Source organism: Pseudophryne corroboree, unplaced genomic scaffold (genome assembly GCF_028390025.1).
Source record: "Pseudophryne corroboree isolate aPseCor3 unplaced genomic scaffold, aPseCor3.hap2 scaffold_493, whole genome shotgun sequence".
Classification (NCBI taxonomy): domain Eukaryota; kingdom Metazoa; phylum Chordata; class Amphibia; order Anura; family Myobatrachidae; genus Pseudophryne; species Pseudophryne corroboree.
In genome coordinates, this window is record NW_026970100.1 from 389,703 (window position 1) to 404,923 (window position 15,221).

Consider the following 15,221-nt stretch of genomic DNA (forward strand, 5'->3'; position numbering starts at 1 on the left):
CAGAGTTAGATTTGATTAAGTGATTTTATAAAAAAAACAGCTAGGAAGCACAATTTAGCAGTGGGTTGCAGAGAAAAAGAAATATGCTGGCAGAAAAATCCAATTGAGTGATTAAACAGCTCTTCATTTTCTGACTTTATTTTTATGCTAACAAATTTGTTCTCTGAAAAGAGTCCACAAAGACAAGTATCTGATTAACACCTTTGTAGGGATGGTTTTTCACCTATTACTAAATTAAAAATGCTTCATTGGAAAGGCAGCAAGATGCATCCTCATTTCAAGATCTACTGAAATAATACAGGTTGACACCAGGAAACATTAACGCCACTGCATCCTTGCTGCTTTCTCATGTGGAAGTCTGTTTAATGTGAAAACAAGGTGATATCTAATTAGCACACAGGTAAGGAATTAAGAAATTCTTTATTTAATGGTAAGATGTTTCTCACAAAATCGTTGCCCCAATGCATCATTGAAATTCAAGCTGGAAAGATGATTTTAATATATCACTTGTACATTTTGTATTGCTCTTCTGGTGACAATGTAGTTTGTTTTTGTCAATTACCATTTTAATAATCGGGTAAAGAAAATTAAGTGGATTTTTGAAAGAAAACAATACTGTCTATATACTATTAAAACAAATTAAAAAGGTAAAAGTTATTGTACTTTAAGTAAAATAAAAAGAGCAAAAATATCAATCCCAGTTTTGGATTACTTTAATTAACAAAAAAAAATGCATATAGCAGAGGATAATTTCAATCTGCCTACCTCTGGGTTATGGACCCAGCATGCTTCCATTACAGTACTCTGCTGCACATGTAAGTGCAAGAGATCCTGAAGCACTCACTCATCATGGGAAAGTACCAATGTGTTTCTTCATTGGTTGATGGAAGAAACATCTTACAAAAACTCTCCAGATTATTGACTATTTAAAGTTTTTCTAGGAAACGTTCTAGATGAATGCTTATTAGCCTTTGTCAGTATGTACTTTTGCAAAGTGTCGCTGTAGCGCAATCAGTTAGTGTGTACGGCTATTAACCAAAAAGTTGGTGGTTCAATCCCACCCAGGGACGTAATTGACCTTGTGATCAGATTTTGGTGATATTTAAGTAGACAAGTCAAAATTTCAAACCCTCTCTTATGGTGTAGGGTACCTGGCCTACTCTGATGTAATCAGAGTTAGATTTGATTAAGTGATTTTATAAAAAAAACAGCTAGGAAGCACAATTTAGCAGTGGGTTGCAGAGAAAAAGAAATATGCTGGCAGAAAAATCCAATTGAGTGATTAAACAGCTCTTCATTTTCTGGCTTTATTTTTATGCTAACAAATTTGTTCTCTGAAAAGAGTCCACAAAGCCAAGTATCTGATTAACACCTTTGTAGGGATGGTTTTTCACCTATTACTAAATTAAACATGCTTCATTGGAAAGGCAGCAAGATGCATCCTCATTTCAATATCTACTGAAATAATACAGGTTGACACCAGGAAACATTAACGCCACTGCATCCTTGCTGCTTTCTCATGTGGAAGTCTGTTTAATGTGAAAACAAGGTGATATCTAATTAGCACACAGGTAAGGAATTAAGAAAATCTTTATTTAAGGGTGAAGAGGTTTCTCACAAAATCGTTGCCCCAATGCATCATTGAAATTCAAGCTGGAAAGATGATTTTAATATATCACTTGTACATTTTGTATTGCTCTTCTGGTGACAATGTAGTTTGTTTTTGTCAATTACCATTTGAATAATAGGGTAAAGAAAATTAAGTGGATTTTTGAAAGAAAACAATACTGTCAATATACTATTAAAACAAATTAAAATAATAAAAGTTATTGTACTTTAAGTAAAAATAAAAGAGCAAAAATATCAATCCCAGTTTTGGATTACTTTAATTAACAAAAAAAAATGCATATAGCAGAGGATAGTTTCAATCTGCCTACCTCTGGGTTATGGGCCCAGCATGCTTCCATTACAGTACTCTGCTGCACATGTAAGTGCAAGAGATCCTGAAGCACTCATTCATCATGGGAAAGTACCAATGTGTTTCTTCATTGGTTGATGGAAGAAACATCTTACAAAAACTCTCCAGATTATTGACTTTTTAAAGTTTTTCTAGGAAACGTTCTAGATGAATGCTTATTAGCCTTTGTCAGTATATACTTTTGCAATGTGTCTCTGTGGCGCAATCAGTTAGCGTGTTCGGTTATTAACCAAAAGGTTGGTGGTTCAATCCTACCCAGGGACGTAATTTACCTTGTTATCAGATTTTGGTGATCTTTAAGTAGACAAGTCAAAATTTCAAACCCCCTCTTATGGTGTAGGGTACCTGGCCTTCTCTGATGTAATCAGAGTTAGATTTGATTAAGTGATTTTATAAAAGAACAGCTAGGAAGCACAACTTAGCAGTGGGTTGCAGAGAAAAAGAAATACGCTTGCAGAAAAATCCAATTGAGTGATTAAACAGCTCTTCATTTTCTGGCTTTATTTTTATGCTAACAAATTTGTTCTCTGAAAAGTGTCCACAAAGCCAAGTATCTGATTAACACCTTTGTAGGGATGGTTTTTCACCTATTACTAAATTAAACTTGCTTCATTGGAAAGGCAGCAAGTGATGTCATCCAAGCAGTGGGTCAAAGTTGGCTTCAACCCTCATCTGCTTATGAAAAGAGAAAAGGGATATGCAGGGCATGGCGGCCTTTTGCGACGCTTGGATGACCCCTAGTTCGCATTAAACACCCCCACCCTCCTTCGGTGTGGGGCTCATGTTGGCCATGCCCCAGCCCCTGAAGCATTCAAGCTGATTTCTTGCAGCAGCTGGGTACTGTAACAGCTCCAGAGCTGCTCTGTAAGGCAAGTAAAAGGGTGTGGGCCCTGCAGCACTACCTGTAGTTTGCATTGTGCATTGGAAGGCACAAAGTAAGCAGACGGGAGGAGAAGTCGGGATAGTTCACAAGGTTATAGAAGGGAGGGGCTCAAGAAAAGAGAAGTGGAAACAGACAGCATACTAGGCTGGAGAGAGACCTGAGACAAAGAGATCTGAATTATACGAGAGCCGTCCAGGGGAAACACAAATTATGCAGTCAAGTTTCCCACATTTGGGGAAATCGCAAGGGACAGCACTCCCAGAGTGCAATGGGTGAGCCTTGCCCTGGGAGAAGCACCTTCATGATCATAGTATCTCACCTGGCAGGTTAGTAGGAGTTGGGTTAGAGCTGGGGAGGGTCGCTGCTCGGGCACTACCTTTCAAGTGAAGGAGATCCAACTGAGGCAGCACAAGGGAACTCTCAAAAGAAGAACAAGGCTAGAGGAAGATCTGAGACAAAGAAATCTGACTTTTACCAGAGCTGACCAGAGGAAAGCACAAACACAGTCCACCACTACCACAAATAATGCAGTCGAGTTTCCCACATTTGGGGAAATCACAGGGGTCAGCATACCCAGAATGCAATGAATGAACCTCACCCTGGGAGAACAATCTTCATGACAATAGTATCTCCTATGCAAAATAAGTATGATTTGGGATAGGGCTGGGGAGGGCCGCTGCTCAGGCACATCTCTGTCAAGTAAAGGAGATTCAACTGAGGCAGCACAAGGGAACTCTCATCTGGGGACAACAACTGCAGGGAGAACACATATTTTCAGATGAACATGGGGTGGCAGAAGGCTGCCTAATACTGAAGCACCCCCAAACAACAAACCAAATGCAACAACTAGTGCAAGCATTCCTGGGGGATGGCCTGCAGCAGATGGATTTGAATATGGTGATGTCATCCAAGCTGTGGGTCAAAGTTGGCTTCAACCCTCGTCTGCATATGAAAAGAGAAAAGGAGCGTGCAGGGCATGGAGGCCTTTTGTGGTGCTTGGATGACCCCTAGTTCGCATTAAGCACCCCCACCCTCCTTCGGTGTGGGGCTCATGTTGGCCATTCCCTAGCCCCTGAAGCATTCAAGCTGATTTCTTGCTGCAGCTGGGCACTGTAACAGCTCCAGAGCTGCTCTGTTAAGCAAGTAAAAGGGTGTGGGCCCTGCAGCACTACCCGTAGTTTGCATTGTGCATTGGGAGGCACAAAGTAAGCAGACGGGAGGAGAAGTCAGGATAGTGCACAAGGGTATAGAAGGGAGGGGCTCAAGAAAAAAGAAGTGGAACCAGACAGCAAACTAGGCTGGAGAGAGACCTGAGACAAAGAGATCTGAATTACATGAGAGCCGACCAGGGAAAACTCAAATTATGCAGTCAAGTTTCCCACATTTGGGGAAATCGCAGGGGCAGCACACCCAGAGTGCAATGGGTGAGCCTTGCCCTGGGAGAAGCAACTTCATGATCATAGTATCTCACCTGGCAGGTAAGTAGGAGTTGGGCTAGAGCTGGGGAGGGTCGCTGCTCGGGCACCCCCCTGTCAAGTGAAGGAGATCCAACTGAGGCAGCACAAGGGAACTCTCGAAAGAAGAACAAGGCTAGAGGAAGATCTGAGACAAAGAAATCTGACTTTTACCAGAGCTGACCAGAGGAAAGCACAAACACAGTCCCCCACTACCACAAATAATGCAGTCGAGTTTCCCACATTTGGGGAAATCACAGGGGTCAGCATACCCAGAATGCAATGAATGAACCTAACCCTGGGAGAACAATCTTCATGACCATGGTATCTCCTATGCAAAATAAGTATGATTTGGGATAGGGCTGGGGAGGGCCGTTGCTCAGGCACATCTCTGTCAAGTAAGTTGCATTTGATTTGTTGTTTGGGGGTGCTTCAGTATTAGGCAGCCTTCTGCCCTACCATGTTCATCTGAAAATATGTGTTCTCCCTGCAGTTGTTGTACCCAGATGAGAGTTCCCTTGTGCTGCCTCAGTTGAATCTCCTTTTGGAGAAGACCTCAATAAGATTGTAGCTGATCTGGCTACTGCTAAAACAGCTTGCCTACCTAGTATGACTCCTACCACGCAGAAGGCTAAAAGTACTTTTCTTGGCCCTTTCATCCTCCAGGTAAAGCGTACCCAAGGTCAGGCATACCCAAAGCAAGCTCATGTTTCCAGACCTGCCAAGCCCAGACTGAAGCAATCCTGGGCTGCCCATCAGCCTGCTTCCAAAACGGACAAGCCTGCCGCATGACGGTGCAGGCCTCCCTCTGGGGGATCCCAGGGTGGGGGGCCCGACTTCTAGGTTTGGCAAAGAAAGGTATAATTCTAAGCTAGAGAATTCTGTTTGGAGCTCACCTTGTACTTTGTGAAGAAATAATCAGCATTGTGGCTGAGCAGATACATGTAGTGTGTGGCTGCAAACTGCATGGATCTGCTGCGTTGTAATGCTGATTCTTTTTTTTTGCAAAGTACCAATAGCTTCATATAATGTTCACAATTTTTATGCAGGATCAAATAGCTCAATAGGTAGGATGTTTGATTAGAATTCAACAGGTTGTAGGTTTGAATCCTGGGTATGGTAGTTTGAGATGTGTTATTTAATAAAGTATGTTGTTCTGACTGCCGGCATCCTATCACCTGGGATATCATACTAAATAAATGGAGTTGATCAAATTTTTTTTTTTTTTTTTTAACTAGGGACAATTTCCAGATAATTCTCTTTATAACTGAGATTGCCCCCTGGAACTTCACATCAGTTGACAACTATGCATGAGTGGGCAGTGCTTGCCCTGGATCTGTCCACCCATTTATGTGCCGCCATAAAATAAAGCATGACTAACAGTTATCCTGGGCGTACACTACACAATTATCTGTCAGGCTATCTATCCAGTCTGGATGGATGGAATGAAAATCTGGTAATGTATAGGAGCAAATGTCAATTAACCATTTGCTCCCAAACACTAGAAAAGTGGTCAAAAATGGTCATTACAAATTGGTTAAACCCAAAATTTAACCAATTTGTTTAGGGGACCATTTTTGTCCATTTTTTAGTGTTTGAGAGTAAATCGTTGATGGTCATTTGCTCACATAGATAACCGGATTTCTATTCCAACCAGCCAGTGTTGGAGAGATGGTCTGCCAGATTACATAATGCATACCAGAGCCATAACTAGACTTTTTGGTGCCCTGTGACAGAGAATTATATGCCCTCCCCCCCATTTTTGCAATATGGACAAAAGGCGCATGCCTTGTGGGGAAGGGGCATAACAAGATTGGTCTCAGAGAAAGCACATGAGATATGAAGATATATCTAGTATACTTGACACTCAATGGTTTGTGGTATTGCAGGGGTGCCCTCCTTAAATGCATATACAGTCACACATGGCATGTTTGTGTAAATGGCATATCAGCAGTCAGCACTAACTGGTGACATGCCATTTGTACAAGTAAGCCATGTGTGACTAATATATAAACATACTTTATTAAATAACACCTCAAACTATCATACCCAGGATTCAAACCTATAACCTGTTAAATTCTAATCAAACACCCTACCCATTGAGCTACTTGATCCTGCATCTATTCTAACCTCCAATAACAGATTCAGTTGCATTTTCCAGCGTGTTTTGTTTGCGCCTTTGCAAATGTCTTACATCGACAAACTTATTTAGTACTATTTTGCAAATAGGGTTACATTGTCGCAACATTGTGTTCCCTAATTGCTTGATTTTTTAAATGCAAAAATTGATAAAGACACCTGATAATTGCTCTGTGGAGTCTTCTTTTGTGTCTACTTCTTATCTACATTTAATTCCCTACCTATAATCAAGGCATTTTTAAATGCTGGGTGCTGCCAGGACGTGAGGCCTACCTAGTCTTTAGATCTGAATTTGAATGTACTTGTGAACTAACTTAATTTCCTACTTCTAAATTCATTCCTAAATTCACTACTTACATTAATCCTGTAGTTGGGCATTTTGAGCCTTCAATTGTGGGCATTGTTTTGTGTCCAGACCAGCAGCTGGTGGTGTGCATTTGCTGGAAAGGCATCGAAGACCTCCGATATGCTGCATCTCCTGATGTGTGTCTGCCTCAAGTGGCTGTCAGCATATGCATGCTAGACACCCCATTCCAAGCTGATTGTGACATCACGGAACATGCATCATAGAACAGGCATGCTAGAACATGGGTCTTCAACCTGCGACCCTCCAGCTGCTGTGGAACTACATATCCCAGCATGCCCTGCCTCAGTTTTAGCATACCTTAATAGCAAAACTGTGGCAGGGCATGCTGGGATGTGTAGTTTCACAGCAGCTGGAGGGCCACAGGATGAAGACCCATGTGCTAGAACCAAACCGCAGGTACATTGAATGCTAGCAAGCTGAATGTTTAAATCCTTTTTGTTCCGCAGCATTCCAATGCGGAAGATTCCATGGAACCAGAGATTATTCCATTGAGAAGGACATGCTGCCTGGATGACTGCACTGTGCAAATTAAATCACGGAGCCAGTTGGCTTGTGGGTGGCTCTGGTGACTGGGTGGTTGGGTGGGCGGTGTGTCGGAGGTGGAGCACATGCAAATGAATGTGTATCATCCAGCTAGTGAGAGAGAAAACTCATGCAGGAGTGTGCCTGCTTGTCAGTGAGTTATGCACCTTGCCAGACGTCAAATCTACATGGAGCAACTGGAGGGGACAAGAGCAGGTTTGGAAAATATAGACAGAAGAGCATATATGCTGGCGCATTCTCCATGATTGTGTCAGCTTATGTTTTGGTGCACTGCACTTTCCTCCACTAAGTTTTAGCCATTTTGTTTAAACGCAAGTGTAGTTGCTTCTCGCTCTTTTGGCTGTGATATTGTATTGTGGTTGAAGAGTCTGCTGGAGGGATTGTTTTCTTCATTGGCGAGAGACTGAAGATATTCCAGGATGGAAGGCTTGGGAACACTATCCGTTTTTCAGTTGTGGAAGAGTTGAAAGACCGGATTGGACTACATTCTATAGTAAAGGGTATCTTTGTATTTATTAATCCTCCCTTTATATGTGTCTGTCTTTCAATAAAGCTTTGGGCTTGTGATTCCGTCACCCTCTTACACTCCACACCCATAGCCTTATTAACTATTGTATTGTTTAAATGTATAGTGCAGTTCATGATTTATAGTGTAGGCTGACCTGTACTGTAGTTCTTGAACTGTACTATACCGACAGCATTTGTATTGTGATTTGGCTGTGCTGCAACACAGTACTTATGTGTGTAATGTTTATATATGTTTTTTTGCTTCTTTATGTCAATAAAGACTGCTTTTTCAATCCAATATCTGAAAACAATCAATGTTTATCTTTGATGGCAATAGAAGTGGTATGATATTTGCTGCTTTTGAAAGGCAATATCTGATATGTCCCCTATCTGGGAACCATATATTAAATGGCTTTTCAGAAAAGGGAGATGGGAGAAGAGCTTTCAGTACTTGTAGGACCGATGCACATTTCCTATTCTAGCCTCCAAAAACAGATTCAGTTGCATTTTCCAGCGTGTTTTGGATGCGCCTTTGCAAATGTCTTACATCGACAAACTTATTTAGTACTATTTTGCAAATAGGGTTACATTGTTGCAACATTGTGTTCCCTAATTGCTTGATTTTTTAAATGCAACAATTGATAAAAACACCTGATAACTGCTCTGCGGAGTCTTATTTTGTGTCTACTTCTTATCTACATTTAATTCCGTACCTCTAATCAAGGCATTTTTAAATGCTGGCGGCTGCCAGGACGTGAGGCCTACCTAGACTTTAGATCTGAATTTGAATGTACTTGTGAACTAACTTAATTTCCTACTTCTAAATTCATTCCTAAATTCACTACTTACATGAATCCTGTAGTTGGGCATTTTGGGACTTCGATTGTGGGCATTGTTTTGTGTCCAGACCAGCAGCAGGTGGTGTGCATTTGCTGGAAAGGCATCGAAGACCTCCGATATGCTGCATCTCCTGATGTGTGTCTCCCTCAAGTGGCTGTCAGCAAATGCCAGCTAGACACCCCATTCCAAGCTGATTGTGACATCACGGAACATGCATCATAGAACAGGCATGCTAAAACATGGGTCTTCAACCTGCGACCCTCCAGCTGCTGTAGAATTACACATCCCAGCATGCCCTGCCTCAGTTTTAGCATACCTTATAGCAAAACTGTGGCAGGGCGTGCTGGGATGTGTAGTTTCACAGCAGCTGGAGGGCCACAGGATGAAGACCCATGTGCTAGAGCCAAGCCGCAGGTACATTGAATGCTAGCAAGCTGAATATTTAAATCCTTTTTGTTCCGCAGCATTCCAATGCGGAAGATTCCATGGAACCAGAGATCCTTCCATTGAGAAGGACATGCTGCCTGGATGACTACACTGTGCAAATTAAATCACGGAGCCAGTTGGTTTGTGGGTGGCTCTGGTGACTGGGTGGTTGGGTGGGTGGTGTGTCGGAGGTGGAGCACATGCAAATGATTGTGTATCATCCAGCTAGTGAGAGAGAAAACTCATGCAGGAGTGTGCCTGCTTGTCAGTGGGTTATGCACCTTGCCAGACGTTAAATCTACATAGAGCAGCTGGAGGGGACAAGAGCATGTTTGCAAAATATAGATAGAAGAGCATATATGCTGGCGCATTCTCCTTGATTGTGTCAGCTTATGTTTTGGTGCACTGCACTTTCCTCCACTAAGTTTTAGCCATTTTTGTTAAGCTCAAGTGTAGTTGCTTCTCGGCCTTTTGGCTGTGATCTTGTATTGTGGTTGAAGGGTCTGCTGGAGGGAGGGATTGCTTTCTTCATTGGCGAAAGACCAAAGATATTCCAGGATGGAAGGCTTGGGAACACTATCCGTTTTTCAATTGTGAAAGAGTTGAAAGACCGGATTGGACTACATTCTATAGTAAAGGATGTCTTTCTATTTATTAATCCTCCCTTTATATGTGTCAGTCTTTCAATAAAGCTTCGGGCTTGTGATTCCCTCACCCTCTTACACTCCACACCCATAGCCTTATTAACTGTTGTATTATTGTACAGTTTAAATGTATAGTGCAGTTCATGATTTATAGTGTAGGCTGGCCTGTGCTGTAGTTCTTGAACTGTACTATACCATCAGCATTTCTATTGTGTTTTGGCTGTGCCGCAACGCGGTACTTATGTGTGTAATGTTTATGTATGTTTTTTTGCTTCTTTATGTGCATCGGTCCTACAAGTACTGAAAGCTCTTCTCCCATCTCCCTTTTCTGAAAAGCCATTTAATATATGGTTCCCAGATAGGGGACATATCAGATATTGGATTTCAAAAGCATCAAATATCATACCACTTTTATTGCCATCAAAGATAAACATTGATTGTTTTCAGATATTGGCTTGAAAAAGCAGTCTTTATTGACATAAAAAAAAACATACATAAACATTGCACACATAAATACAGTGTTGCAGCACAGCCAAAACACAATACAAATGCTGACGGTATAGTACAGTTCAAGAACTACAGCACAGGCCAGTCTACACTATAAATCATGAACTGCACTATACATTTAAACTATACAATAATACAACAGTTAATAAGGCTATGGGTGTGGAGTGTAAGAGGGTGAGGGATTCACAAAACCGAAGCTTTATTGTAACACAGACACATATAAGGGGAGGGTCAATAAATAGAAAGATATCCTTTACTATAGAATGTAGTCCAATCCGACCTCTGTGCTCTTCCACAACTGAAAAACAGATAGTGTTCCCAAGCCTTCCATCCTGGAATATCTTTGGTTTTTCGCCAATGAAGAAAACAATCCCTCCCTCCAGCAGACCCTTCAACCACGATACAAGATCACAGCCAAAAGGCCGAGAAGCAACTACACTTGAGCTTAACAAAAATGGCTAAAACTTAGTGGAGGAAAGTGCAGTGCACCAAAACATAAGCTGACACAATCATGGAGAATGCGCCAGCATATATGCTCTTCTATCTATATTTTGCAAACCTGCTCTTGTCCCCTCCAGCTGCTCTATGTAGATTTAACGTCTGGCAAGGTGCATAACCCACTGACAAGCAGGCACACTCCTGCATGAGTTTTCTCTCTCACTAGCTGGATGATACACAATCATTTGCATGCGCTCCACTTCCGACACACCACCCACCCAACCACCCAGTCACCAGAGCCACCCACAAGCCAACTGGCTCCGTGATTTAATTTGCACAGTGTAGTCATCCAGGCAGCATGTCCTTCTCAATGGAAGGATCTCTGGTTCCATGGAATCTTCCGCATTGGAATGCTGCGGAACAAAAAGGATTTAAATATTCAGCTTGCTAGCATTCAATGTACCTGCGCTTGGCTCTAGCACATGGGTCTTCATCCTGTGGCCCTCCAGCTGCTGTGAAACTACACATCCCAGCATGCCCTGCCACAGTTTTGCTATTAAGGTATGCTAAAACTGAGGCAGGGCATGCTGGGATGTGTAGTTCCACAGCAGCTGGAGGGTCGCAGGTTGAAGACCCATGTTTTAGCATGCCTGTTCTATGATGCATGTTCCATGATGTCACAATCAGCTTGGAATGGGGTGTCTAGCAGGCATTTGCTGACAGCCACTTGAGGGAGACACACATCAGGAGATGCAGCATATCGGAGGTCTTCGATGCCTTTCCAGCAAATGCACACCACCTGCTGCTGGTCTGGACACAAAACAATGCCCACAATCGAAGTCCCAAAATGCCCAACTACAGGATTCATGTAAGTAGTGAATTTAGGAATGAATTTAGAAGTAGGAAATTAAGTTAGTTCACAAGTACATTCAAATTCAGATCTAAAGACTAAACACAAAACACAAAATAAGACTCCACAGAGCAATTATCAGGTGTCTTTATCAATTGTTGCATTTAAAAAATCAAGCAATTAGGGAACACAATGTTGCGACAATGTAACCCTATTTGCAAAATAGTACTAAATAAGTTTGTCGATGTAAGACATTTGCAAAGGCGCAAACAAAACACGCTGGAAAATGCAACTGAATCTGTTTTTGGAGGTTAGAAAAGATGCAGGATCAAGTAGCTCCATGGGTAGGGTGTTTGATTAGAATTCAACAGGTTATAGGTTTGAATCCTGGGTATGATAGTTTGAGATGTTATTTAATAAAGCATGTTTATATATTAGTCACACATTGCTTACTTGTACAAATGGCATGTCACCAGTTAGTGCTGACTGCTGATATGCCATTTGCACTAAAACAAATTAAAATGGTAAAAGTTATTGTACTTTAAGTAAAAATAAAAGCTAAAATATCAATCCCAGTTTTGGATTACTTTAATGAACAAAAAAAAAATGCATATAGCAAAGGATAGTTTCAATCTGCCTACCTCTGGGTTATGGACCCAGCATGCTTCCATTACAGTACTCTGCTGCACATGTAAGTGCAAGAGATCCTGAAGCACTCACTCATCATGGGAAAGTACCAATGTGTTTCTTCATTGGTTGATGGAAGAAACATCTTACAAAAACTCTCCACATTATTGACTTTTTAAAATGTTTCTAGGAATCGTTCTAGATGAATGCTTATTAGCCTTTGTCAGTATGGACTTTTACAAAGTGTTGCTGTGGCGCAATCAGTTACTGTGTAAGGCTATTAACCAAAAGGTTGGTGGTTCAATCCCACCCAGGGACGTAATTGACCTTGTTATCAGATTTTGGTGATCTTTATGTAGACAAGTCAAAATTTCAAACCCCCTCTTATGGTGTAGGGTACCTGGCCTTCTCTGATGTAATCAGAGTTAGATTTGATTCAGTGATTTTATAAAAACAGCTAGGAAGCACAATTTAGCAGTGGGTTGCAGAGAAAAAGAAATATGCTGGCAAAAAAATCCAATTGAGTGATTAAACAGCTCTTCATTTTCTGGCTTTATTTTTATGCTAACAAATTTGTTCTCTGAAAAGTGTCCACAAAGCCAAGTTTCTGATTAACACCTTTGTAGGGATGGTTTTTAACCTATTACTAAATTAAACTTGCTTCATTGGAAAGGCAGCAAGATGCATCCTCATTTCAATATCTACTGAAATAATACAGGTTGACACCAGGAAACATTAACGCCACTGCATCCTTTGTGCTTTCTCATGTGGAAGTCTGTTTAATGTGAAAACAAGGTGATATCTAATTAGCACACAGGTAAGGAATTAAGAAAATCTTTATTTAAGGGTGAAGATGTTTCTCACAAAATCGTTGCCCCAATGCATCATTGAAATTCAAGCTGGAAAGATGATTTTAATATATCACTTGTACATTTTGTATTGCTCTTCTGGTGACAATGTAGTTTGTTTTTGTCAATTACCATTTTAATAATCGGGTAAAGAAAATTAAGTGGATTTTTGAAAGAAAACAATACTGTCAATATACTATTAAAACAAATGAAAATGGTAAAAGTTATTGTACTTTAAGTAAAAATAAAAAAGCAAAAATATCAATCCCAGTTTTGGATTACTTTAATTAACAAAAAAAAAACGCATATAGCAGAGGATAGTTTCAATCTGCCTACCTCTGTGCTATGGACCCAGCATGCTTCCATTACAGTACTCTGCTGCACATGTAACTGCAAGAGATCCTGAAGCACTCACTCATCATGGGAAAGTACCAATGTGTTTCTTCATTGGTTGATGGAAGAAACATCTTACAAAAACTCTCCAGATTATTGACTATTTAAAGTTTTTCAAGGAAACGTTCTAGATGAATGCTTATTAGCCTTTGTCAGTATATACTTTTGCAAAGTGTCGCTGTGGCGCAATCAGTTAGTGTGTACGGCTATTAACCAAAAGGTTGGTGGTTCAATCCCACCCAGGGATGTAATTGACCTTGTTATCAGATTTTGGTGATCTTTAAGTAGACAAGTCAAAATTTCAAAAACCCCTGTTATGGTGTAGGGTACCTGGCCTTCTCTGATGTAATCAGAGTTAGATTTGATTCAGTGATTTTATAAAAACAGCTAGGAAGCACAATTTAGCAGTGGTTTGCAGAGAAAAAGAAATATGCTGGCAAAAAAATCCAATTGAGTGATTAAACAGCTCTTCATTTTCTGGCTTTATTTTTATGCTAACAAATTTGTTCTCTGAAAAGTGTCCACAAAGCCAAGTATCTGATTAACATCTTTGTAGGGATGGTTTTTCACCTATTACTAAATTAAACTTGCTTCATTGGAAAGGCAGCAAGATGCATCCTCATTTCAATATATCCTGAAATAATACAGGTTGACACCAGGAAACATTAACGCCACTGCATCCTTGCTGCTTTCTCATGTGGAAGTCTGTTTAATGTGAAAACAAGGTGATATCTAATTAGCACACAGGTAAGGAATTAAGAAAATCTTTATTTAAGGGTGAAGATGTTTCTCACAAAATCGTTGCCCCAATGCATCATTGAAATTCAAGCTGGAAAGATGATTTTAATATATCACTTGTACATTTTGTATTGCTCTTCTGGTGACAATGTAGTTTGTTTTTGTCAATTACCATTTTAATAATAGGGTAAAGAAAATTAAGTGGATTTTTGAAAGAAAACAATACTGTCAATATACTATTAAAACAAATTAAAATGGTAAAAGTTATTGTACTTTAAGTAAAAATAAAAGAGCAAAAATATCAATCCCAGTTTTGGATTACTTTAATTAACAAAAAAAAATGCATATAGCAGAGGATAGTTTCAATCTGCCTACCTCTGGGTTAAGGGGCCCAGCATGCTTCCATTGCAGTACTCTGCTGCACATGTAAGTGCAAGAGATCCTGAAGCACTCACTCATCATGGGAAAGTACCAATGCGTTTCTTCATTGGTTGATGGAAGAAACATCTTACAAAAACTCTCCAGATTATTGACTTTTTAAAGTTTTCTAGGAAACGTTCTAGATGAATGCTTATTAGCCTTTGTCAGTATGTACTTTTGCAAAGTGTCTCGGTGGTGCAATCGGTTAGTGTGTTTGGTTATTAACCAAAGGGTTGGTGGTTCAATCCCACCCAGGGATGTTATTGACCATGTCATCAGATTTTGGTGATCTTTAAGTAGACAAGTCAAAATTTCAAACCCCCTCTTATGGTGTAGGGTACCTGGCCTACTCTGATGTAATCAGAGTTAGATTTGATTAAGTGATTTTATAAAAGAACAGCTAGGAAGCACAACTTAGCAGTGGGTTGCAGAGAAAAAGAAATACGCTTGCAGAAAAATCCAATTGAGTGATTAAACAGCTCTTCATTTTCTGGCTTTATTTTTATGCTAACTAATTTGTTCTCTGAAAAGTGTCCACAAAGCCAAGTATCTGATTAACACCTTTGTAGGGATGGTTTTTCACCTATTACTAAATTAAACTTGCTTCATTGGAAAGGCA

General features: G+C 40.4%; 4 non-coding genes across 4 annotated transcripts; all 4 read right to left on the bottom strand.

The window, feature by feature from the left end:
- Positions 1-3,031: 3,031 nt before the first annotated feature.
- LOC135029802 (U1 spliceosomal RNA) lies at positions 3,032-3,195 on the bottom strand. The gene has a single exon (XR_010225896.1). It is a non-coding gene; the product is annotated as a U1 spliceosomal RNA (small nuclear RNA).
- A 151-nt stretch (positions 3,196-3,346) lies between these two features.
- LOC135029945 (U1 spliceosomal RNA) lies at positions 3,347-3,510 on the bottom strand. The gene has a single exon (XR_010226017.1). It is a non-coding gene; the product is annotated as a U1 spliceosomal RNA (small nuclear RNA).
- A 674-nt stretch (positions 3,511-4,184) lies between these two features.
- LOC135029833 (U1 spliceosomal RNA) lies at positions 4,185-4,347 on the bottom strand. The gene has a single exon (XR_010225922.1). It is a non-coding gene; the product is annotated as a U1 spliceosomal RNA (small nuclear RNA).
- A 152-nt stretch (positions 4,348-4,499) lies between these two features.
- Positions 4,500-4,663, bottom strand: LOC135029918 (U1 spliceosomal RNA). The gene has a single exon (XR_010225990.1). It is a non-coding gene; the product is annotated as a U1 spliceosomal RNA (small nuclear RNA).
- Between the last annotated feature and the right edge of the window lie 10,558 nt (positions 4,664-15,221).